The following is a 26,131-nucleotide window of genomic DNA, read 5'->3' as shown; positions in this document are numbered from 1 at the left end:
AAATGCCCCGAATAACGAATTCATCCAAAGAAATTGCGATGTGTCCACGGTCAGTCAAATGGGTTACAGTCGCCGTGAGTGAACAATTCTACCAGACTGACCTGTCGGATACTTGCTTCCCCCAGCCCTGCTTAGTAAAATCGCTGCCACAGTGTACCTCCCCTCCCCAACTGCAGCCCCACTGCATCAAATGAGAACAAGATACATGCTCCCTAAGGAATTTATACTTGCATCATTGGCTCTGTCTACACTGCAATAAAATCCTTGTGGCAGCAAGCCTAAGGGCCCAGGTCAATTGACATGGGCTCAGGCTGCAGTGCTAAAAACAGCAGGGTAGGTGTTTGGGCTCAGACTGGAGCCCGGACTCTGAAACTCTGCGAGCGGCGTGAGTCTCAATGTCTACATTGCTATTTTGAGCCCGGCGAGCCCAAGTCACTGCCGCGGATTTTCCTGTTGCAATGTGGACGTACCCTGACCGCACAGCTTGTGTTATTTCCCCAGGAATGAGGAGACCCAGGATTTCTGGAATTTGGAATTTCCACACAACTTAGATTACTGTAGCCTGGTTCCAGCTGAACGTATTACCACCCTGCTCTCTTACCTGTTACAGGGGATTTGCATCCAGACAATGAGATATTGAGTTTGCAGCTGCTTAAAGAAGAGCATATTCCATGTGATTAGAGCAGTGAGGTTCTTGTACTATCAAAAAGGGGGCGGGGTCAGTTATCACCTTCAGTATTACTTTCTGATGTGCTTTATAATAGCTGTAAAAGTTTATTGCACGAAGGCCCCTGGAAGATGATACAGCCCCTGACAGGGGCCTAGGAAAGGTTCCTTAGCTTCAGTGTTTAGTCTGTAGAAAAACGAAGTTATTTCTCTGTAAACATTGCCAGGGACTATCAGTGAGGGAAGGCCTTTCTATAATCACTGTGAGCTATGAACCGTGGCCCCCCACAGCTGAGTTAAGGTCCCAATCCCCAGCACAGCTGCATAGGACCTGCTAGGATTGTGGGTCCGGAAGCAGAGGCTGTGGCTCCTAACCCCCAGCCATGAACAAGTCGTGGGGAAAGCAGTGGAGCAGCGGCTACTCCTCTCCCTCTACACGCCAGTCAGCGGTGGAGGGACAGCCTGCTACACGCTGAAAAGGAGTGCAATCAATTCCTCTCACCTCACTCCTGAAGCAAGGGCAAGTAAGGAAAAGATGAGGCTTCCCTGAAGCACAGTTCCTTCCTGGGGTGGTGTAGTTACAGGCTGCCCCTCATTCAGGGTGTGCGGCAAAGACACAATTTAGCCGTTCTGGAAAAAGTCAGTCATGTAACAATATCCCCTTTCATCCATTTTTCTTCAGCCCTTTGCAAACCCCTCTTCTCTGGCCCTGTTGCTTGCAAACAATTGACCTTGATTTGTCCAAAACGAATGGGGAAAATATGTGTGTGTGGGGGGGGGTAGCAATTTAAATGGACGTTTTTGATTTTCATGGAAAGGCAACTTCGCTCTGAATTCTTGTAGCTTCAGCTGATCTTGGGCCAAACAGCCTTCATTTTTGAAATTCAACCTTTTGAAGTTTTGGGACAAATTGTGGGCTGTTCTAAAGCGAAAATGAGCTGATTTTCACTCCAACAGGTCCTGCTTGCAAGCAAAGGTTCCCTGAAAGTTTCTGGGTTTTTCACAAGCCGGGACTCAGGATGTAAATTGGGGACGTGAGGCAAAGATTGCAAAGTTTCATGGAAAAGCGCTGTAGAATTTAGGGCCTGAACTAACTCCCATTAGTGCCATTGGTGCATCTATTGACTTGTTCAGTGGAAGATGAATTGGCTGCATGATAGAGCGGAGAGGGACTGAGCAGTGATTGCCCCCTATGATCCTCCAGCTGCTAGATCTGTGCTTCCATGGGCCTCCCACAACCTAGTGTATAGGCTGGTACACAGGCCACTTGGGAATTCTTCACCAGTTCGTAGCGGTTCCAGAAGCCACCAGCTACAGCAGGGCTTCATCAGAGCAGTGTCATCCTGGGGTGAATCTGTTGGATTCTGAACACTGTTCTCTTGCCATCCAACCCAGCACCTCCTTCAGCTTCCTACTCCCACCCAAGCTATAGCCCACTTAGAGGCAGCGGGCCAAAACACCCTCTGGTGTAACTGGGTGCAACTTCGCTCGAGCGGATGGAACTGTGCCCATTTACCCCAGCAGAGGTCTTGACCCAGTGCACGTACCTGGCTGGTGTGTGTATGAGGGACAGCAAGCAACTGGGGGCGGAGAGGGGAAATGAATCGATGAACTGCCTTACCTAAGTGTGTTTTAATCTTGCTCCTGGCTGCTCTGCATGGATTGACATGGTGACATTTGGAGCAAAGGTGTAGCTCCTAATGCGTACATGACTAAGTAACGCTGAGCAAGGAGCAAGGGCAGGGGTGAAAATCAATAGCAAACTATAAGCACCCGTAATAAAATATTGATGAGCCTGCTGCTTTAAATGGCACCAAGACGCTGCTTAGAAATTTACACATTTATTAAAGTTGTTCCATTTGCCCTATCCATTAAACTCAAGTGCGTGGTTTGGTCGTTCCAGCTTGACGGATCTTTGAGCGACGCTAATGTTCTAGTGGAGAGATTGTGTGTAGGAGGGTGGTTTTAAGGAAAATCAAACCAAATTATGATCTCATTAGTGCAGGTTAATTTATTTGCAACTTCAGCTCAATACTAAACAGTTAAATCACTGATGTAATTCTGTTCTCATTAAAGGTGAGGACAAAACGTTATAGTTATGTGAGGTACAGGCAGCGATGTAATTTGTTCGTGTATGAACCCAGACATAAATAAGTATCTTAGATGTATGTATGATCTATCTATCTAATCTTCATTAAATGTAAACCAAAAGGCCAACGTGTTCATAAACTTCTCCATTTAAAAATCCTATTTTTCCCATTATTCGGCTTCCCATTTTTTTTGGACAGCTCTAAATTCCTTGCACTTTTCATTACACATTCATTTGTCCCCCTTCTCCACTTCCCTTTCATTCCATTTTCATTGATATACACTTGACATGAGACGTGACATCTGTTTTCTCTGATGATGGTGCTTTGAATTGTTCCCTATAGTTCACTGCCCCATGTGCCTTTATGCTACACAGTAATGAGTTGGCTTTAGATCTTTGTCTTCACTGCCAGTTTTACATATGGAAATCTAGCCATATGTTACAGGGACGATGTCCCCCTCCTGTTATCTAGTCAAGGTCTTGCTAAGCTTTTAAAGCTGTGTGAGCTACTCTAGTGAGTGCCGGAGAAGGCCCCCCGATAGCACGTGTGTCATCATTTCATAAAAGGGCTGACGGCTTGGCTTTCAAAATAACACCAATGCTGAGGCCTTAGGCCATTGTTTGTCTGCACAGATTTTTGTCTCATCCAACATGGAAACATCTGTATAGTGCTATATGTGACAGCCCGGTTCACCTAAGCAACGTCCACGTGAGGCGTTTCCGCTCCATTTTTGCTGATATGTCACTGGCGGAGTGTGTTGTGTGATCCTTTTCTATTGCAATTCACACCTCTTTCCAAAGCCAACACTGTTTTCTCCTAAGGGAAAAATTGCATCCTCTATTATGCACTCTGTGTGAGCTCAAAAACTGTGATCTCAAATCTCTTAAAGGCTTAATTATAAAGGATTCAATCCCATGAGGTCCTGAGCATCACTGGGAACTGAGGGTGCCATCTACTTATCTCTATCTAGCTAATCCTACCTCCCCCCTGTTGCTGTAGTATCTGAGCTCGTTGCAAGAGGATTGGGGATCAAATTAGAAAAGGCCCCTGAGTTTTAATGTCACTGGTGAGTTACTGTTTATATTCAACTTTTTAATTTAAAAACTCTTCTAACAATTGCATTTCCAGTACAAATACGTTGTATTGGGATTAGGAGGTCAAATCCTGCTGTCAGGTGATCTGGTGTAACTCCAGAGTAACTCCTTTAGGCCTGATTCTGATCTCACACTGATGGCTGGATTGTGACTGACTCATGCGCAGGCACATAGGGTGGTAAGAAGCTTCCTCCCACTTGCACAAGGCCCAATCACAGCAGCCATCCCTGTGAACATGGCCTGCTTGGTCCTCACACCCTCCAGGGTGCATGTTACCCAGAAAGGGGCAGGGTGGAGGCAGGGCCATTATCAGTCCCTGCTTCTGCCAGACTCAGTGGTGGTTGTTCGCACGGCTCTAGGCTAGAGGAAACCCTTCAAGCTCTGATTCAGGAAAACATCCAGATTCAGGGAGGCACTGAGCATGTGATTTCCAGAACTAGGTCCTAAATCAGGAGGCAATGGTGTGTCTAGTGGTTAGCAGTGAGGAAATGGGAGAAGCAGGACTCCTGGGTTCTTTGCCCAGGTCCACCAAGTCGCTTAACCTATCTGGAGCTAACCTAGCCACTAACTTAACATATCTACTGTGTCCCAGTTAATCCATCTGTAAAGTGATGTTTATTGTTGGGTATGAAAATATTTGCCTACCTCCAAGGAGGAGTGAGGGACATTTTTAATTTATTCTGCATGTAAATCCCTATGAAAATGTGTTTGTGCACAGGAGCTGTTTCCACCAAGTGCTTTTGTTACCTTGGAGCATTTTTTTCCCCTCAGCATCACACCAAAATTGCCTCATCTCAGATTGGCTTCATCGTTATTAAAGCACAAGACCCATTGGTCCTCAGGAGCAAGAAAGCTGTAAGATGTGAGATATTGTGCCTCCTTTGCTGGCAAGATTTATTAACAAAATGAAAGAAAGGAAAGTGCCCCATGTATCAAAGTCATGCTGGCCTGCAATGAAGCGTTGTAAATAATACGGGGATGTCGTTTGAACAGAGTAGTGTTTAACAAGTCAGTTTGCTGCTAGACCCTGTTGAGAAGGGCTGCTAATGAGCGGAGCTGCAAAGTCAATTCTGCACCCCAAACCTCCCCCGTTTGTAACCCTTCCCTTCTTGATTTCTCGCCATCTGTCAATAGCTTGTGCTGTGTTTTGTGTTGTTTCTCCATGAGGGGAGAAGTCTTGTTGCGTGTCAACTCTGATCCTGATGCCTAAAGGGCACCTGGTTTTGTTAAACGGCTTGATGATGGCACTGCTCCGAACAACACCCCGCCCCCCCCCCCAAGGGGAAGAAGCTCACCCAAAATTTTCAGCATTTTTTCAGTCAGAATTTGTAATTTTGATGCAGTTTTTCAGGGACACCTCGAAAGTGGGAAAAATTTCATCCAGCTCCGAATACATTGGAAGGACCAGGCTTGTGTGAGTGAGCACCACGCCCCCTGCTGGAGGGAATTAGCTTGGTGCACAGCAGTGCACAGGGCAGTGGAAGTTCACCAGTGGGCAGCAGGCGGTAAAGTAAAGCAGCCAGTTCCTCCCTTTGGCCAGGGAGCACTGAGAGCCAACGCAGCTGAGAGTGTCTCCAGGCTGGCCAGTGGATTGACTCTACAGATCTGAGCTGCAGCCTCCTCCAGGGAGTCCCCACTGACGCTAACACCGCCCTCTCCAAGCTCGTTCCACGTTACCCTCTCTCCGGCGATAAGCCACAGACTCCATGGAGGTGTGAATCCAGCCTGCTGCTTGCTTTGAGCAGAGGCTAGTGTTAGGGAAGGTCGACGCTTAAAATGCTGCTATGATGCAGCTACACCACTGTAGCACTTTAATGGAGATGCTTTACGCGGACGGAAGAGAGCGCTCCTGTCGGCGTGGTTAATCCACCTCCTCAAGAGACAGTAGCTATGTTGATGGGAGAAGCTCTCCTCCCTCCATAGCACTGTCTACACCAAGGATTAGTTCACTCCCTTGAGCAACGTAGTTATACCAATATAGGGCTGTAGTGTAGACTGGCTTTCAACCGCTTGTTATATTGCATTTTTCTGGTGCTTCAGGGACTTTTTAATGGTATGTCTCAGCTAGGGGAGTTGATGCCAGGGCCAGCTTTAGGCCAATATCCCCGAATTGGGCCCCGCGCCTAAGAGGTCCCCGTGCCCTAAAGAAGAGCGCCTATCTTAGGTGCCTTTTTAATTTTTACTCACCCGGCAGCACTCCGGGTCTTCGGTGGCGGGTCCTTCACTCACTCCGGGTCTTCGGCGGCATTTCGGCGGCAGGTTCTTCAGTGCTGTGGAAAACCTGGAGCAAAGACCCGGAGCGCTGCCGGATGAGTCATCCCTGCCGGGGCCCTGTCAGAACTATTCAAATCGGGCCCTGCACTTCCTAAAGCCAACCCTGGTTGATGCAGTGACACTGGAGAAACCCCCCCACTGCAGACATGCTGCATCAGTGGGTAAGTGTCTGGAGGGGGTTGCCCCAGTGTGGAGCCCCACTCTGCTCAGGTTCTGTGCATGTGCGCTGGGGGCGGGGCTTGCACTGATTTAGCATTCAGCAAGATGGGGTGTGAATCTACCCCAAACTGGCCTGCTGTGGACGAACTGTCCGTGTGGACCCTGCTGACATGTATGAACAGCTCATTAATGTGCTTTAATGTAGTCTTCTTTCAAACGGGAGTAGACCAAAGCCATCAGCAGGGGCCACGTGGACAGTTAGCCCGCAGCAGGCTAGTGCAGGGTAGATTCACACCCCAACTTGCCACGAACTAAATGTTTGTGTAGATTTGCAATAGCTACATCATTGGAGACACATCCCAGTACAGACAGGGCCTAAATCACCCTTCTGTGGACCTGTGGAATCTTGCCACTTGGAACTTGTTTCCACAGGATACTTAGAGATAAAATCATTAATGCTCTTAACATTTTTTGGAAGGTTTATACAACTTCATGCTTTGGGGTTTAAGCCAATCGCTAACTTAGTTCTTAGGATGGGACCTTCATGGGGGGCAGATTATCCCTCAATTGCCTATAACAAGATTTACGACATCCTCCTCTGGAGTATCGACTGCTTTGCACGGTCTAGGTGGCCCTCAGGTCTGATCCAGTCTGGCAATTCCTATATTCCTCTTTCAATTTCCCCTCCCCTGAACTGACTCCTTTAGCAGAAGTAGCTCTGCTGTTATTTTAAACTCTTAAAATGTGAACTGCGGCGAGATTTTTGCTCCAATTCCCCCTAAAGAGACCCTATCATGTCAGATCCCAGGTATATTAAAATGTAGCCGAATCCATGTGCCTGCACCTTCTGCACATGAATGTGTGGAAAAACATTGGCTTCCTAAACTGCCTTATAAAGAATGGGTGGTGCATTTTACTGTGTGTTAATATTGTTCAGGGACTGTTTTCAGCCTTTTAAACATAGCTCCTTTTTTTTTTCTTTTGCATCCCTAGCCTTTTACCAATAACAATATAAAGTGTGCTGCCGGATCTTTACAAAGTTGTTTTAAGAAGTAGGTGTTTTTACAGATTGGGCCCAACACGCAGTCTTGTGTGTGTGTGTGGTCATGCATGGGTGGCCATGTGCTCACCGCAGTAGATCCCAGGATGACTGGAAGCCCAGGTGGAGTAATAGTAATAACATCAGCTTTCGCCCCAGCCTTATTCCGGTTACAAGTAACAGGATATAAAGATAGTTTAAAACTTTAACATTCCTGTTATAATGAATGCCTATAAAAGGTACATTAAATATTGGCCTGTGCCCATGGCCTTACTTAGCCCTCCTATAACTCAGCCCCCCGGTGCCTGGCAAGGAAGGCAACCTTTTATTTATAAACACCCACTGCATTAAACCCAGAAGAGACACCACTCCTAGATGTACAAACCTGTGTTGATGTTAAACTCTCCTGCCCGGAACAATATGACATCAGCGTGAAAGATTCCCGGCTCTGCTACCTTTATAAAGAATCAATAGCCAAAGCCACCAGCTGGGGAAAATGTCCTGTGAACAGGATCCATTCTTCTCTCTGTACCCACGTGGTGCTGGAGTGTTACCCATGTGCATGGAGAGTGGACTGGGACCCATTTGCAGCTCTCAATATATCTGCCTTGAGCAGCAACCCCTTCCCAGCATGCAAGGAGCTCTGACCCCTCCTGATCCAACTCTGGTGGGAGAATCCCTGGCAATTCCAATCTCCATTAACCCTATTCCTTTCCCAGCCAGATCCCCCCTCCCACCAAGATCTTGACTACAAGCTAGACAGCTCTCTGATGGTCTTGTGACCAGGATATGGTGGTCTCATTACCAACGCCTGGTTTCAATTCCTAGTCAGGGACGCAACTCCTTAGGATGAGAAGCAATGGGTTTAAATTGCAGCAAGGGCAGCTTAGGTTGGACATTAGGAAAAACTTCCTAACTGTTAGGGTGGTTAAACACTGGAATAAATTGTCCAGGGAGGTTGTGGAATCTCCATCAATGGGGATTTTTAAGAGCAGGTTAGACAAGCCCCTGTCAGGGATGTTCTAGATAATCCTTAGTCCTGCCATGAGTGCAGGGGACTGGACTAGATGACCTCTTGAGGTCCCTTCCAGTCCTGTGATTCTAGCTGGCTTCAGCCAGACTATGGAGATGGGTGCGGTGTTAGTGCTTAGATGGATAAGATCAGCAGGTCTCCATTGCTATAATGGGCCAATCCACAACCCTGGGTCTGTATGCTCTTGAACTTTGGGGAAATTCTGTCCTCATGTTGGAGCTGTATTTTGCATCTTGGGATCAAACCAAGGAGGCTAAAGATGCGGGGGGGGGGGGAGGGGGAATACCATATTAGTTAACCCTCTCTCCTTAGTCTGTTAAGGGAAACCTATAGCAAATATTCCCCATTTGCCCCAAACACTTACAGCCAAATTGCACCAGCCTATCAGCACAAAGGGGCTGTAAAGTTAGCAGATCTCCCCAGCGGGAGTAGTTACCTCCACTGTGGCCCACTTGCAGCCTCCAATGTAGGGGTTGTGTCCAGAGTGTCAATGTACTCTGGCGATCCCTACCTGGCAGAACAGCCTCTAGAGTCCCATAGCCCAACCAGTGGAGTTTAGAGCAGCCCTGAGACTGCTGTATTCTACATTCTGGACAGAGCCAGCAGAAAATCAGCCCTGGGAGTGAGGAGTTTCAACTGGCTCCTTAATGGGTCCCTCCTAACAACATCCAGTCGGGTGCAAATGGGAATCTAAGTCTTTGGTCCTCCTGGGAACATTTCACACAGGCCCTGAGTCTGCGCATGCACTTGCTTGCCACTGCTGTGACTCCATTGGCTCTAACAGAGTTACTCCAGATTAGGACCAGTTTAAGTGAGGTCAGAAACATGCCCAAATGCTTTCCGCTGTGGTTCCAATGGGCCTACTTTACAGAGGGGCTGAGCATTCCTAGTGTCAGCTGAAATCAGTAGGAGCTGCAGGCACTTAGCTCAGTTTTCTAAAAGGATTTAGGCATTGTTGCAATGCCTAACTGATTTAGGAGCCTGAATCTCATTTTCATAAGGGATTTAGGTATTTAAGAAGTGCCACTGAATGCCCTTTTGACAATGAAATGTAAGTCCTAAATCAGTTAGCCTTTGCACTGCTGAGCTCTGCAATGTCTAAATACCTTTAAAAATCTGGGCCTAAACCCCTCGGGAAATCAGGCTATGTACATAGCTGTGTGTGCTGGTTTAAATCTAAACATCAATATTGTGTATTTTATTTACCACCTCAAAGTTTTCACCAGCCATTGTAGTTCTCTCCAGTAACGAAAACATAAACTCATCCAAAGTCCCAATTATTTCCGTTTCAAACTGTATTTGTAAAGGGAGGGAATTCAACTGACCCGTCATTGTTTTTCTCTCCTGGGACGTGGAGTGACCCCCAGTGGGTTGTGCAGAACAGAGAACATTTCACTCGGAACTATGAAATTTCTAACTTAAAAAGAAAAAAAAAAAAGCCACCAGCAAAACATTCAGACATGAAATGTGCTTTTTTCCCCCCCTAAATGGTCCCTTGATCAAAGCTGCAGAATGACTGGCAGAACTGATGAATACCCATCCTTCTCCTCCTGAATGAGGCCCACAGCAGAGCACAGGCCTGTCCTCACAACAGCTTTCCCAGCTTGAAACTCCAGAGTCTGTCAGCTCCAATGATATGGTTGGCTCCGGGGCTCTTTCCACTTCCATTCCATTCTTTTATCTGCTGAAAATCAGAATAGAGACTAAAATGAAACTTTAATACTATAAAGTTACAGAAGACTAAAAAAAAAAAAAAAAGGTTGAGAGAAAAGAACTCATGAATGGGGCTAAAGAAACACATAGCTGGGAAGCTCCCAACCATGGTTGAGAGAGTTTTGCTCATAAACTCAGGCATTTAAAAAAACATTTTCTATCTCTGCAGTGCCATCAGTGTGTGGATTTATATTTTCAGGGGCAAAGAGGTGCCTGTTATATGTGTATAAATCCTTTATTGGTTTGATTTCAGATGGATAGATTTTAAATATCCAGCCCTTTCAGAAGATGCAAGGTTGCACTCAATCAGCTTAATTGTGACTGCTTTACAGAAATTAACAGGGGCTGTGGTTTGGGCTGGAAATAGTCAAATAATGTATTTTGAAGAATCAGCGACCCCCCCCCCCCAAAAAAGTTACGTCATTAAACCAAGTGAACCTTCATGCTCCCAGCATTGTGCAATAGATCCCACATTTATCTGCTAATCTAATCCAGAGCAACATTTACAGATCCTGAACAGAAGGCTCAGGGTGCTGGAAGGGGAAGGATTTAGAGGCGAGGGACTGGATGCTGCAACACTGGAGTCAATGGGAGATTGGTGACTGACTTCAGTGGGAGTGGGCCCGCTGAGAGGTTCTAATCTAGAGGACCCAGTGCCACACCCACATGTTGTTCTTGAAGAGGCATTTATTCCAGAAGGCTCTGGGCCCAATCCTGCTCCCACTGGAATTTTTTCCTTGAGCTCAGTGGGAAGACGATCAATCCCTCGGGAATCCCATTTTGGTTTGGTGCATGCACAAATGAGTTGTTTAACAGATCTGATCATTTATTTTGTAATGGTGCACTGGGTGTTGATTAGGGTGACCAGACAGCAAGTGTGAAAAATCGGGACGGGTGTGGGGGGTAATTGGAGCCTATATAAGAAAATATCGGGACTGTCCCTATAAAATTGAGACATCTGGTCACCCTAGCATTGATTCTTCTCCCAGGTCTAGTCCTGGATCAGCTGCTCAGCTGAGAAGTATTCCTGTGACTGTTTGAGGGTAAGATAGTCCCCCTGAGATCTAGGCATTGGGAAGAGCCTCTGTGCATGGATGTTTGAACCCTTTGAACACATGAGGATAGTGTCGGCTCCCACCCACAAGCCCCTGCATCCCGGATCATGCAGAAAGCTTTCCATGGGGTTGGATATCCACAGGCAGGGACTAGAACCACAAACCCAATGGAGAATCAGCTCACAAGTGAATACAACCTTGGGCTATGTGTAACATCTAAGCAGAGCCTGTCCATGATGGGAAATCCTTGAAGGAGGAACTCCTTGAGAGGCACAAGACAGGGTCTGTAACCTGTACAGACCACAGGTTCAAATCCAGCAGTGACCAAATGTCATTAGCAGCCGATGGTTGACCTATGTGAAATGAGTTGGTTAGGTCTTATTCCAGTCCTAGAGCACAAAACCCACCACTTGACTTAACAGCCTTGTGGAGCAGGGAAACTAAGGATGGCTTAGGCAGGGAGAGTGAACTAGCTCTCACAGCTCCTCGGGGCTGAGGCACAAAGGTTCACTGCTTTGCCTGGGCTGCACTGGTTTTGTGTCTAAACAGAGGACTTCAGCCTCCAGGGCCCCACGCTAGCCCCTTTCATGAGTACAAGATCCCTTTTAAAAGTATGACTATTGCTGCAGCTAATAAAATCCCACTCCCTGTGATGGGGGCGTAGTGCCTGCGGAGCAGAGCTCCAAAATATTGTTTGCTGCTGCATGGAAGTGCTGACGAAAACATCATGGGCCTGATCCTCAGCTGATGCAAGACGTGATAGTGCTGCTGGCTTCGTTCAGGATTCGGCTTTGAGTTTATCTTGGGCAAATCATAGTCTGTCACATCACAGAGCAATTCAGAGAGCTGCAACTTGAGCATGCTGAAAACATCTGTAATATTTAAACATAGCAGGGTTTGCTGCTCCACTACCTTCCTCCTTGGCTCATCCTTTGCTTCTGTAAGAGAGAGAGTAAAATGCTAGAGCCCTGGGGGTGTTTTACACTCTCTTTGTACCTGCTTGGCACACCACTACATGACCCAGTAAAGCGCAAGGTAGTAGGAAATAGGGCCAGCAACGATCACAACACAACAAAGTTAATTTTTCATAACAGCCTTTCCGCAGCCAGAGGTTATGCAAAGCACGTGATATGATCAAAAAGAACAGGAGGACTTGTGGCACCTTAGAGACTAACACATTTATTTCAGCATAAGCTTTCATGGGCTACAGCCCACTTCATCGGATGCATAGAATGGAACATATAGGGAGGAGATATATATACATACAGAGACATGTGATATGATGTCTGCTCCATTTTTTGCAGCCTGACAGCATGCGGTGAGCAGGACTAGCTCACAATAAGCTACGTAAGAACCTGTAAACTGAAGTACAACCGACAGACAGGTCAGATAACTGTTGGAATAAAGTGCAAGTCTTAAGAGACTTCACAGTTATTTCCATCTTCTGTAACTTATTTCAAAGGGGGGGAAGAAAGGCAAGCCTGAAATAATGACACAAGCGAACAGTAATTGAAATGTTGTTTACTGTAAGCCCAAATCACTTACTGTAGTTAGCTCAACAGTCTTGGCTTTTAATGCACAAGAAAACAATGATTATTTTACTTACATGCACGGTAATGTATGCACTTAACTGGGTGAAATTCTCTTCTCTGTGACACACAAAGAACTCTGCTGATGAAGTCCACTAATGTCCCGGAGAACAGAATGTAGCTCCATCTGTCTTGATTAGAAACGAGTGCAAACCCAGAGCATGGACTGAAACCTGGGCAAGGAGTCTCCTCCCTGCTGTGGCCAGTTTATGCTGCCCTGCATCCAGCTGGGGAATAATTCCTCTGGCATGGGAGATGAGTAAAACAGAAGCCCACTCCACAAGCTCCAGTGGGAGTTAAGGACCCAGTTTGTAGCAGACACTGCTAACAGTGATTTTATGCTGCTAACTTTAGGCAGCTCGTCCAGGGCTGTCCCAACCTACCCCTGCAGCAGGCCAGAATTGGGAGGCTTAGAGCCGCTTTAGCCCCTTCCTTTCCTGCACCTCCTAGAGGTAGAGCATGAAATCGCACCCTTGGAACCAGGCTCAAACTTTGCAAATGGCTCCTGTTTATAACGGGCTGAACCAAAAATCCTTCTCTGAATATCCACAAGCTGTGGGGTGTTCTCACTGCAGCCATGGATCTGCCTTTGACATTGTGCGTCCCGCTTCAGTCTCTTTCTAAATGCACTAGGTCTGATTCTCAGTCAACTCTGACTTCATGCCTGCGTGCTTCCATCCACAGATAACTCCAGGTGCAACTTTGCAGGTGCATTTAAGTAGTTAGATACCTAAATGCTATAAAATGCATCATAATTGTTTAAACCCACATTTTTATTTTGCCCATGCAAAATTTGAGGCCACTTCAGAAAATCAGGGTTAATGACGGTTTGGTGTTGGTACATATCTCTGTCTTTGCTGAGAAAGTGAGAACTTAATTTAGTAACCTTTTAATACAGAAAACCTGATTCTAATCTCATTTACACTGGCACAAACCCAGAGTAACTCGACTGAAGTCAGTTATGATAGACAAGTATAAAAACAGTGATGGTGGCATGAGAACAGGGCCCGGCGATACAGTACAACCCTGTTTGTCATGTTTCGGGGACATATTTGGATGATCCAGGAAGCAGCCTACACAAGCTGATCCACGAATGCTCCTCCTAGGAAGTGTACCCCTGATTTGGGCAAGAAGGCATGTTAGCTGATCAAGGTTCACATGATCAGAGTGGTTTTGTATTATCATTGGCAGATGGCTAACTATGGAAGTGCTGCCAGATATTGCTACCATGAAAACAGCTAAGTATCCTGGTCACCAGCAACGTACTTGCATCAAACACATTGAGCACATGATCGCTGCTAGGCATGCTATATCGGTTTAGTTCACCTTTTTGGCCAGCACCGTTTATTCCTTCTAACACAAGGGTGAAGGGTCCCTCATTGAACCTTGAAGAGTTCTTCTAGTTAGTATGTCCATCCACTTTGGGATGATGACCATGTAAACTGGAAGGAGACCCCTCTACTGTTAGAGGGACATCCAGATGCCATCTTCACAGCATGTCTCAAAACAACCAGAGTCCAAGGAAATTATTCTTCTTTTCACATTACAATACATAGCCTTCATACAACATGCCACTCTCAGACTGTAGTTTAGGTTCTGGACAGCCCAAAATTGCGATTTCACCAGATAGGTTGTTACCACACAGTAGAACTTTTGGATCCAATCTCAACTCCCATTGGCTTCAAAGGGACTTGAAGGTGCTCAGTACATTGCAGGATCAGACCTTTATTTTGCAGTCTGTGGCCCCACTCCTGCAAACAGTAATGCATGGTGCTTGACATGACGCATGTCAGTGATCCTGCTGAAATCAGTGGAATGGTTCACTTGTACAAAGTCACACACATGCTTTAAGTGTTTGCAGGATGGGGGCCTGGGATACAAAACTCACAACTTTACATCCATATGGTGTGAATGGTGTCAACATTATTCCATAAACTCTGCTCTCGTACTTGATCGACTATCCATCTTCAGAAATTCAAATCCAGCCTTTGATCCCCGATGCAATCACTGGATGCAAAGCAACCTTCTCCAGGAAGAAATGTTCAGTGCAATAAGCTAAGCAGGAGCCAACCATTGAAAAATGCCTTTTGAAAACATAACTAGGAGACAGAGACAATAGGTATATGCTCCCTGGTTTGAGTGAGAGGAATTCTTTTCATGCTGCTTAATTTGATCCACATTTTCTGTGTCCTGTGCTGAGAGCAACCCTAGCAAAGTCAACTAAAAGCAGATAATACAAAAACTTGAAGCCGGAAGAATTTCATACACAAGGATTTTGATTAAATAAATGAAAAAAACACAACAGAGTAGGCAACTGAGAACAATCAGGGATCTTGTTTCTTTTTTCTATAGACCCTGCTGCACCTGAAGAGAAGCTTTGCCGCAACTTGATGATTTTTTTGTAGGTCAGATAGTATCTTACCTTCTTCCGTTCTTTAGAAAGAAGGCTGAGTCCTCAGGCTATTATCTGATTGGAAAACAAACCTAATGCAAATGCTTTAGTTCTGCATAAATGAAGAACTCTATAGATTAATAGATTTTAGGGCCAGAAGGGGGAATATTATTATCATCTAATCTGACCTCCTACACAACACAAACCAGAGAACCTCACTCAGTAATTTCTCTAGTCTAGTCTATCCTTTATAGATTCTGATACCCTGTCTTCCCTCCATGGTATTAGAGTGACTTGCAGAAGTGCATTAAGTGATGTGACTAACATCTGTCACGTGATGTTTGTTCTCATGTTGCTCTCTCCAGGGGGCGAAGTGTGTGCAGTGGAGTGAATGTTTCGGTAGGTTGTTTTGGGGTTGTTTTTTAATATATATGTTGCTATTTGTTTGTCAGAGCAGACAAGGTCAAAGAAATACACCTTGCACTTGGAGCACATGGGAGAGTTCATTTCAGAGTCTGGGACTAGCCCCTGAGAAAGTGCTGTCCCCTGCACAGACAAGCTTTGCCCTTATTGTAGAGTTCGGTTGTGTCAGAGGGGTGTAAGTGACCACCATGATCTCACCCCGGAGCTTAGCATGTAAGAATCCATAACTTCTGTAGAGATCTGTGTCCCTTCTGCAAGGTCTTCAGCTCATGCCGGTCGTAGCTGCACTGATTTCAGTGGAGCTGTGCTCATTTACACCAACTGAGGGTCTGGCCCATTTACTAAAAAACTGATACTTAGCTTCTGGTAATGAAACCTTCCAACCAGATGGCCTTTTTCCTTTAGGAAAACCTGTAGAGCTATGTGACAGGGTGAGACCCCATCTTGGGCTAGAGAGAGTTAAAAGCCAGATAGTCACATTTACTACATCTGTGGTGTAATTAATTAGTTGCTCCTCAACCAGAGGGGGCGGGTCTAAGAGGGGTCAGGTGATAACTTTATGGACAGCAGGGCCTCATAAAAGCTGAGAGAGTATTGGAACTGGGGAGAAGGTTCCAGAGTAGCCACCAGAAAGGGGAATGAAGACAGACCCCAGAGAATGGGCTGATTTGTTGAGACAGTTTGGATGTTACTTGGACTTTTGTTACCCTGCCGAGGGTTGAATCGCGCACAAGGACAGACGGCCCACAGGGGTGGCTGGGGCATGGACCCCTGCAACGAGAAGCCCCGATGAGAGGGAGTGCTACAGTGGTGAATGCAATCGCGGCTATTCTGCTCTCTTTGTAAGCATGCAGATGGGACTAGGCCCCCTCTGTTAGTTCTTTTTTACATTGTTGCGTCCTCAGATTTAGAGCCAAAATTCTACTCTGGTATACGGGTGTGAAATCAGTGACACCCTGAGGTGTCTACTCGTGGATTGTTGGCAGATCATTTGATTGCAAGCCATCCTAGAACCTGTTGCAGAACTGGGGTTGGATGATGGGCCAAATTCAGCCCTGGTGTAAATACATGCCACTTCAGTGAAGTCAGGAGGTCAGATCTCCAGCTGGTGTCAATCAAGTCAAAAGAGCTACATAGTTTTACACCAGCTGAGGATCTGGCTCAAATATTCCTCCTTGTTTGTTGCACCCACTGACTTTGCCTAAGGACAATTGAATACAGATCGGTCAACTTGAAATCTATCCAGCATGATGCTCTGCTTTCCCAGTCTCCGCACTTTACTGCAGAGAAGCGGGTGTCTATGAAATATTTGGGACAGTTGAGAGATATCGTTTGCATAATGCTGGATGTGCAGAATTTTCCTGTTGATCTTACTCCTGAAAAAGCCCAAGAATCCACAGACATTGAATAAATTCCACATATATTAAATATGCTAATTGAGTAGCTATTTATACACAGATGGTTAATGCACTATTTTTCACCCCAAAATGTGCACAAATCAAACCCAAAACATCTATACGCACAGCTTTTCTCTTTTAATAATGCCCTACGTTTTTATTCCAGGGCGGACTTTAACTACTGATTGTACCACAGCTACATTTGCCATATCACTGCTCTAATAACTTCCTGACAAATGCTCTGGGCACCTGGAGAACGGTTTGAACTGTACTAGGCAGCCACGTTTCAACTGCCTCGTGGTCACCATTACGCTACTAAAGTCAACTGCAAACTTCCCATTGACCTCCATGGTGCAGGAGGAATCCCGTATCATTTCAGATACCTTCCTAGTATTTACCCTCCGGGCTGAGATGGTATCCGTGAGGCCAGTCCTCCACTTAAGGGTCTGATCCATTTCTCATTGAAGTCTGATCCATTTCTCATTGAAGTCTGAAAATGGGAGTTGGATTTATCCCTAAATTCTTCCTTTGATAATAAAGAGGAAATCCTGTTTCATAAGAGGTTCCATCAGACTGGAACCACTGTTGAAATACACCCAACTCTGGACACATTTTCATCAATAGCTGTGTACCTGGTCAGCCTGCAGCTGTGTTCTTTGCTTATTTAAATGAATTGTGCTGGTTGGCATTATTGACTTTACCAATCAATAAATAATATAGGTAGCCAGTTGTATTTCATGTACACAACATTATACACATACCCACAACTATATTTCATGAGTGTAAATAATACTGGCGCATCAGTGGAAATTAAAAACAAACAGATATAACAGAACGATTTACATCGGATGTTTCTTAACATAATGGGGAATTAAGGAGACAAGATAAAAAAACAGATCCCTAGAGGACACATGAGGACTCATTATCAAGCCCTTCTGTTTTCTTGTGGAGGTTTAGGGTTGCTAGCCATCCGGATCCACTCAAGTTCTGAAAGAGACTATGGCCTTGTCTATGGATTTGCGCTGATTCCAACATTTGATGGCCAGCCAATGCAAACCCAAGAGTAGATAAGGAAAGCTGCCTTTTGCACTGGAGGAATTCACTCCTGCTAACCACAGTTAACCCCATTGGTGCAAATCGCAGCTTTCCTTGTCCGCACTTGTGGTTTGCACTCGAGCAGCTATGCTAATGGCTCACTCTCAATTGCTGAAATAGAAGCAAATTACCAGTGTAGACAATGCTTGTGTTCTGCCCTTTAGCCCTTGCAACAGAGTCTACTTCTTCTCAACAAAAGAAAAATGCATCCTAAAGGGCCTCCTGGGACCAGAGGCATTTGTAAACAGGGCCTCGTCTCATGAAAGGAGGATTCTCTTTCTTTGGTCTTATGGAAATGGAAACAACAGTGCTGGTCATAAAGTCTTTCTTCCTCCATCTTGTGAGCCATAAGACAAGCAACTATTGAGTAGTTTCTCTTTGTTTGGGATCCTTTGTGCTGAGTCGGATATTTATGTTTGGTGATCAAACTTTGTATAGGGTTTAGATTCTTTTTTGCACAGAACTTAGGTGCCTCTTGGATACAGGGTCCTCTGGCAAATAAGAGTTGTGTTATGTTTTTATGATTGCAAAGATAGCGTTCCACAGGCGGTGCTATCTAAGAACATTCTCCAGATGGAATGTGACTTGGCTGTACTAGGTGATACCTCTTGGCTAGGCGCATAGAAGAAGTGGTGGGTGCTGAGATCAATCTTGACTGGTTTTGGGGATACTTGTCATAGTGGAAACAATTGTCCCTTCCACAGCCCCGGCTGGAGATAGCAATATATGAAACAGTAGCATACATGAGTCTGAATTAACTCCTGTATCATGAAGGGCAGTGAGGTGGATAAACAACCATATTGACCAGCATGCTCTATTCTGAGTCTGCTCCTGTGCCATTCAGCAATGGCCTGCTCCTGGCTTGGCTTTAATAGCTCCCTTAACATTAGGACAAAGTGCAGAGTTCTGTAATGTGTATAAGGCCCGTCTTGTAGCATGGCTCAGAAGAAAGGAGAGAGGTAGCAGATGTTACATTGCATCCTGCTGCCAGGTCAGGAATGGACAGAAATGACAAAAGGGTGTAGGATGTAACCCGCTCCGGAGTGAGTGAGACCCAGCTTGACACATAGCTCAGGGGCTCTGTCTTTTTCTTACACTTTGGCAACACTTGCATATCTTGTCAGGCCAACAAAGTCACATTGAAATGACGTGAATTGAAAAACTGTGAGCTGGGAGCAGTCCCTGTGGACTGCCCTGCCATGTTAAAGAGAGAGGGCAGTTTCAATGTGCTCCATTGGTGTGCAATTTATATGACCCTGCACTGGGCAAGATTTGAAGGCCCCTGCACTGAGACCTGACCATGAGAGATTGCAGATCATCTCCTGTGACGTGCTGAGTGCCTTCAGGCCCGTGCTGTAGAAGTCAATGAAAAGAGAAGCGAGCACCTCTCAGCTTCAGACCTTCAGTGTGTAATTTGGCTCCCCACTGAAAACCGTATTAGTCTCTGTGGTCAACTTACCATTAAGTGCCCACTCTGAATATCCTGTCCCTATTGGCTATGACTACACCAGTGTTCATTTCAATGACATTGCTTTACTTTATGCCTATTTTCTCCTCCTGACATTTATTTTGGGAGAGGTACTGTAATCCAGTGGCGTGTGCTGCTGTCTCTGAGCTATTTGTTTTCCTTGAAAATTTAATATAGATCTAATTATATGAAAATGAAGTACAATAAATAGACCAATTATTCAGCCCTGCCATCTAAACATCAGTCGTGGGGGATATGCCTCCTTCATCCAGACAAACATGGTATGCGTATACACAATGAGCTCTCCATTACCCTTCCTTCTGTTAGCATTTAACCATTTCCCTCACCCTGGTGATGCAGAAGCCATGCCTAAATCAATTCAGGTAGAAGTGCATTCGCTCTGGCTTTGAAGAGGCATTAGATCTTTGAACAGAGGGCTTCTTGCTGGGTGATCCTGCATTTCTGGTTCTAATTTCCTTGTGGGAGGTGGGTCTGGAGCCCATTTTGTGTGTTGGAGAAGGCTCAGTGGGAGGGAAGGGAGACAAAAATGAACGGCTTGGCTTTGCTGACAAAAATAGTCTTGACACCATGCGCCCTGTGCGCCATTAAAAACCCCCAACACACATATTTACTAGGAAGACCTACATATTGCATTAGCAGTAATCAGAATTAAATGCAGAAAGGTCTGAGCGTGCAGGATTCAGAAAGGCTCCACAAATGTAACCTGTTCTCAACGGAATCCCCTGATTTAAGGCTTGATCCTGCCAGGTGCTGAAGAGCCCCCAGCTCCAAGTCGCTGGGAGGGGAGGTTGCTCAGTACTTTGTAGGATGAGAAATGAGCAACCAACTGGACATATCAAGCCGGTTCAGACACATGTCACTGACGTCAGACATCTCTTTCACTTTCACCTCAAGGTATCATCGTCTGCATTGCTGATTTCATTTTGCATGTTGCAGTTTTACCACCTAACAAGAAGGCTGCATTAAATTAAAGGAGGGAGGCAGAGCCAGTTGCGACAGAACATCAGTTATAATGAACACATCAGCTATCAGCACAGAACAAACACAGTTTCCCCATCGATTGGTGCCAATCATTTTTGGCATATACATCTCTTAACCACTCTTTTCTGCAGCACCGGAGACCTTTGCAGAATGTCAGTTTGCGAGTACAGTTATGCACGCTGGCCACTTAGAAATTGGTGCATATTGTACTGTAATGAAGCGGTTAATCTCTACATGTCACCACTGCCCTCTTCTGGGTGGAGCCAGCAGTACTGAATTTTGCGCCATAGGCCCTGTACTGCTAACTGAGATGCTCCATGAGCACAAGAGGAATCGATACGTTTGAAGCAGGAGGGTCTGTCTTCTACCCCTGTTGGTGAAGAGGATAAATTCATCAAGGTATGAAAGCTGTCCACATAGTACAGTGATGGGCATTATAGAAAAGTTTAACGTATACATACCTTTTGGCACCATTGTGCCCAGGCGGTAGGATTACACAGGTGTAGCTGAAGACATGATTTGGCCCACCCTGTTCTGCTTTTGTGCTTGTTCCCGTGTCGGTAAGCTGGCACGGAGGTGACAGATTTGTTTTCTCTTGGCTTAGCAGTGTTTTGTGTTCGTGAAAAGCCTGGCATTTGCCCATCTTTGGAAGCGGTCGTGCTGTGTGCCCAGATGGGCTCTTTGGAAATGGAAACCCTTTGTTGCAGGGATGGTTTGAACTTGTGTGCATGTATTCTTCCCTTACCAACTTCAAAGGGAGCAGAAAGTTATTGCAGACACTGACCCGCTTGCATATTATCAGAGTGAATGCCCCAGCCTGTTTGCAACTACTTTTCCAGTTCAGTGTTAAAGCCCGTAATGTTAGTGTATAACAGGGAAGGAGCAGCATAGTTTTTACTTCTCTAAACTCTGTTAAAACAAGGAGTTAATGTGCTAACAGGGAGGCCCTGCACAGGGGGGAAGTCACTGATCTCAATCCCATTGCACAGTGTACCTGACTCAACTGTGTTCATATTCATTATTATTTATTAGTCTGTGTGCATTACAATTAACAGACTAAGGCCTGGTCTACACTAGGGGGGGGTCGAACTAAGGTACGCAAGTTCAGCTACGCGAATAGCGTAGCTGAACTCGAACTACCTTAGTTCGAAGTACTCACCCGTCCAGACGCCGTGGGATCGAAGTCCGCGGCTCCCCCGTCTACTCCGCCACCGCCGTTCGCGGTGGTGGAGTTCCGGAGTCGACGGGAGCGCGTTCGGAGTTCGATATATCGCGTCTAGAACTCCGAGAATTCGAACGCCACCCGCCGACCCGGGCGGGTAGTATAGACGTAGCCTAATATAGGGACATATCCCTTCCCTGTCAATTACACACATTGGATCAGGTACCACCTTAGGCCAGGTAATTTGAGGGACAGCATAAAATAACCCCTATATTCCCTTGCTCCCCACAGTGTAAGGAGCTAGTCACAATTTATTCTATTCTATACAGATTCTTATCCCATGCTCATCACCATAGTATCTGAGAGCCTTCCAGTAGTGCATTAAGTGACGTGACTACACACCCGTCACATGTTATTTGTTCTCTCCTCCTCTCCCCAGGGGGAGAAGTGTGCATGGTGGAGCACCTTGTTTTGGTAGGGTTTATTTTATTTGCTCTGTGTTTATATTATTGAAGGCAAGACCAAAGAAATACACCTGGCACTTGGAGTGGGAGGTGGGGAGATTTGGGGATGGTCCTTAATTCCTGGGGGCACTAATGCCACCATCTCAGACTGGTCCCTGTGAAAGCTCTGTCTCCCTCAAAGATGAGCTGTAGTTGGATTGTGAGAGCATTGTGCCAGGGGAGTGCAATTGTTGACTATGGTCTTCATCCTGAAGCTTTAGGTTCTTTTATATATGCTGGGCTGAGGTCACAGAGCACCTTGACGGTAAGGACCGAGACCTTGAACTTGATTCGATATTGTATGGGAAGCCAGTGTAGAGAGCAGAGGAGGATGTGATGTACTCGCAGTAGCCTGTGTTGCAGAGGAGACTCATTGCAATGTTTTGTAATAGTCTGAACCCCCTAAGCACTGAAGGCTTCGTGCCCAGGCATGTCACTTTTCTGTAGTCCAGTGGAGAGGTGGCAAAGGGGTTAGCAACTGAGGCCAGTCCACTATCTACCAGGACGGGATGGAGTCTTCTAGCCACCCAGCAATGATTGAGCTGTGTGCGAGAGCTCAGCATTGGCGAGGAATCCCAAGGTACTCCTGAGCTATGGACTGAGTTAACCAAATGTGGGTGTGAGCCTGCAGCTAGAGCAGACGGCACACTGGTTGTGAGCTCTTCAAGTTCTCTCTTCCTCTGCCCACCAGCAACACCTCTGCCAGCTGTTCTTCATCCATGAGCTGATCTCATCCAAGTACTGCATCACAGTGGTGGTAGTAGTGAGGTTGTATGTGGTGAAGGATAGGCAAAGCTGTGTCTCAGCTGCATGTCGCTGGCTCTTGAGTCCGAGTCGTCTGACCAGTTCCCCTAGTGGCTGTATGTAGATGTTGAAAAGGCCTGAAGAGAGAACTGATCCTTGTGGGATGCCACCAGTGAGGTGTCTAGTGGTGGAGGTACAATTTCCCATCCCTTTTCGTGGGGTGTGTCCGTCCATGAAGGACTCAAACCATTTTAGGGCATTCCCTGGACCCCTGCCACCACTTGCAGGTGAGACATCAATATCTCATGGTCAACAGTGAAGAATGCTGCGGAGAGGCCCATCGGGAAGAGAATGAATGTCTGTCCTCTATGCATTGCCAGAGGGAGATCATCTATCAGCACTACTAACGTGGTTTCAGTTCCATGTCCTGCCTGAATCCAGATTGTGCTCGGTCTAGAATGTTTAGCTTCAATCAGATGAGCCTGTAGTTGAGTCTGATGAGTCTGTAGCAGAGTTGGATGTGTTTAGCTAGCTTCTCTATGAGATGGCTCAGGAACAGGTTTGCCACTGGGTGGGAGTTGGATAGAACCAGTGTATCCAGGGTAGGGTGACCAGCTGTCCAGATTCTACAGGGACTGTCCCACTATTCAGGGCTTTATCTTATATAGGCGCCTATTACCTCCCACCCCCATCCCGATTTTTCACCCTTACTATCTGGTCACCCTAATTCAGGGCAGGTTTCTCCAGGGTTGGTTGGATTATTGCATGTTTGAAGGAGTAAGGTAAGATTCCTCCTCTGCATGATGTGTTGGCTATTTTGATCGGGAGTGGCACCTCCTTCCCAATCCAGGAAGGGCCCAGGTTGGATTCACAAATCTTGGAACGAGACCCCTTTAGGGTGTCCAGAACTTCTTGATGAGTGAGTGTACTGAACTTTGGGAAAGCAGGCAGGCAGTTGGTTGGTGGGGGCAGGTGCAGTGGCTCCCTGCTGTTTGAGAAAACTTCCTGAATGTGTGTGATCTTTTCAGCGCAGTCAGGTGATAGTTCTTCACTGCACTTGATGCTCAGTTGTGTTCGGACTTTAGGCGTTCAGAAGTGATGGAAGCAGTTTACCAGCCCAGATAGCTCCTGCAGGTAGAATTTGGCAATGGGGACCAGTGAGTCAATGGTCCAGGCTAGCGTACAATGATCATGATTCACCAGGTCCTTGACTCCTCATCCTGTGGGTAGAGTGCTGTTGTCCTTTTGTGTGTTCTGGTGGAGTCCATGAGTTTCTGTGGTCGAATCAAAATCATTGGTCTGTGTTGTTGCCTGGGAGCCGGAAGATCTCTGATCATGGCCTTAATGAGGTGATGGTCTGGCCAAGACAGTGGCTGGGTTGTGATATACTTGATTGTGACATCTAGGCTGAAGATCAGGTTCAGGATGTGACCATCTGTGCAGGTTGGGCTTTTGCATCTCAATCCCTGGGCCTTTCTGAGCAGAGGCGCTGATCCTCGCTAGAAGGGCCATGTGACCCAAAAGGACTGGGGAAGAGAAGGCAGCTTCCTGGCTCCTCCTCCCCTTGTGCCAGCCAGCTCTGTGCAGGAGAGTGTATGCTGCACCCCAATGGGCTATAGCAGCCAGCCTGCTCCAATGTGTGCACCGGGTTGCCCGGGGAGGCACTGCGCTCACAAAGATGCCTGCTGAGGCAAGGTGTCTCCACCACACCCTCAGCATAGCATGGTGTCTAAAAACCACGGCAGAGCCCTTAGCAGTGGGTGAAGCAGATTGAAAGGGGAACATGAAACAGGGGTAATGCAAATCTTACCCTAGACAAGCATGCGCTATGTTCTGCGTTAGCTACTTCCTCGAATGAAACATTGAGGATTTCTCCTGTTCATTATAAGATATCTGTGAAAATGCCTGAGAACTGTTCTAATTCAAGAAGTGGCTAATGTTCATCATGGTGCATCCTTTTTGAGAGTCTGACTTTGCAACACCTCTGGAATGGTCCATGACACTGCGCAGTTATATTGCAGTGAATAGCATTTACTGCACCGTGGGCCTCTCTGATTGTTACAAAGGGAGGGACAGAAGAACGGATCTCCCTGGAGTATTTTGCAGGGGTCCATTTGGCAGATCTTTAAAGGCAATTTCCACATGAAGCGTTGAGCAGCAGCCTGTTTGCTCTTCTGTCTTGCTGGGCCATTTCCACGAAGGAGTTGGCGAAAGCCAAGCTGTCGAGTGACTATTCAGGATTGCCATATGGAGCTCACCTTTGGCTGATTTCTAGGAGAAAGTCATTCGGGGAAAAATTCACAGCCCTTATCCACAGGGACTACTTGTATGAATAAGGGCTACTCATTATGAGTAAGGGTTGCAAAATCTGGTTCACAGTAAGGGTTTATCTACACATGAAAGTTAATATGGAATAAAGTAGGGTGCAAATTTAAAGTGGGGGTCCACTTTGAAAGTGAATTAAGATAATTTGGAATAAGGCACTCTTTTGCCAGAATAAGAGCATCTACATCTGGAGTTAATCCAGAATAGCCAGTCTGGAATAAGTCCCCATGTAGACAAGCCTTCTGAAAGAAGAGCTATATTTTAGCTCTGACTCAGCAAGGCACTTACTCATGTGCTTAACTTTAATCACATGAGTAGTCCTGGTGATTTCAGTGAGACTACTTACATGTTTAGGGTTAAGCACGTGCTTTGCTGGATCAGGGTCCTTAATCTTTTGATGGGAGTTTCCTTGAATCTCCTTTCCAATCTCATAGCTTGAGAAGCTTGGATTTACCTTCGGCATTTATTTGGATCATTATCTATTTTACAGACCTCAGGAATGAGGAGATTGTTAGTCCAGAACCGCTAGATAATTGCTTTGAACAACAGTAGTAGGTTACTAAGTCCTTAGTATTTGTCAGCAAAACTACTACGTAGAGAAAGAAGTGTGCTTTCACATTCAGAATGATCCCAGGCTAACTGCAAATCATATTTAGCTCTGGTAGATAGTAACATAAAAGCAGTCATAGAGAAAGTTGTGCTTTGGGAAGTCATAGCCTATCATCACTATTCTTTATTTATTATTTGTATTACCATAGAACCTGGGGACCCACTCACAGACCAGGACCCCACTGAGCTAGGCGCTAGGCACTGTACAAACACAGAACAAAATGATAACCCGTGCCCTGAGGAGCTTGCAATGCAAATTTCCTTGATATTAGATCAGCCTTGAATGCACATGTCCCTGC

The 26,131-nt window shown here is 46.0% G+C and overlaps 1 long non-coding RNA gene across 1 annotated transcript in view; it reads right to left on the bottom strand.

Annotated features, from left to right (window-relative positions):
- Positions 1–9,733: 9,733 nt before the first annotated feature.
- Positions 9,734–26,131, bottom strand: part of LOC123343816 — a 29,334-nt gene continuing 12,936 nt past the window's right edge. The window contains exon 3 of the long non-coding RNA XR_006572369.1: positions 9,734–10,039. This is a non-coding gene — a long non-coding RNA (uncharacterized LOC123343816). The remainder of the gene's footprint in view (positions 10,040–26,131) is intronic.

Source organism: Mauremys mutica, chromosome 11, assembly GCF_020497125.1.
Source record: "Mauremys mutica isolate MM-2020 ecotype Southern chromosome 11, ASM2049712v1, whole genome shotgun sequence".
Taxonomy (NCBI): Eukaryota; Metazoa; Chordata; order Testudines; family Geoemydidae; genus Mauremys; species Mauremys mutica.
This window is presented reverse-complemented; position numbering and strand designations above follow the sequence as displayed.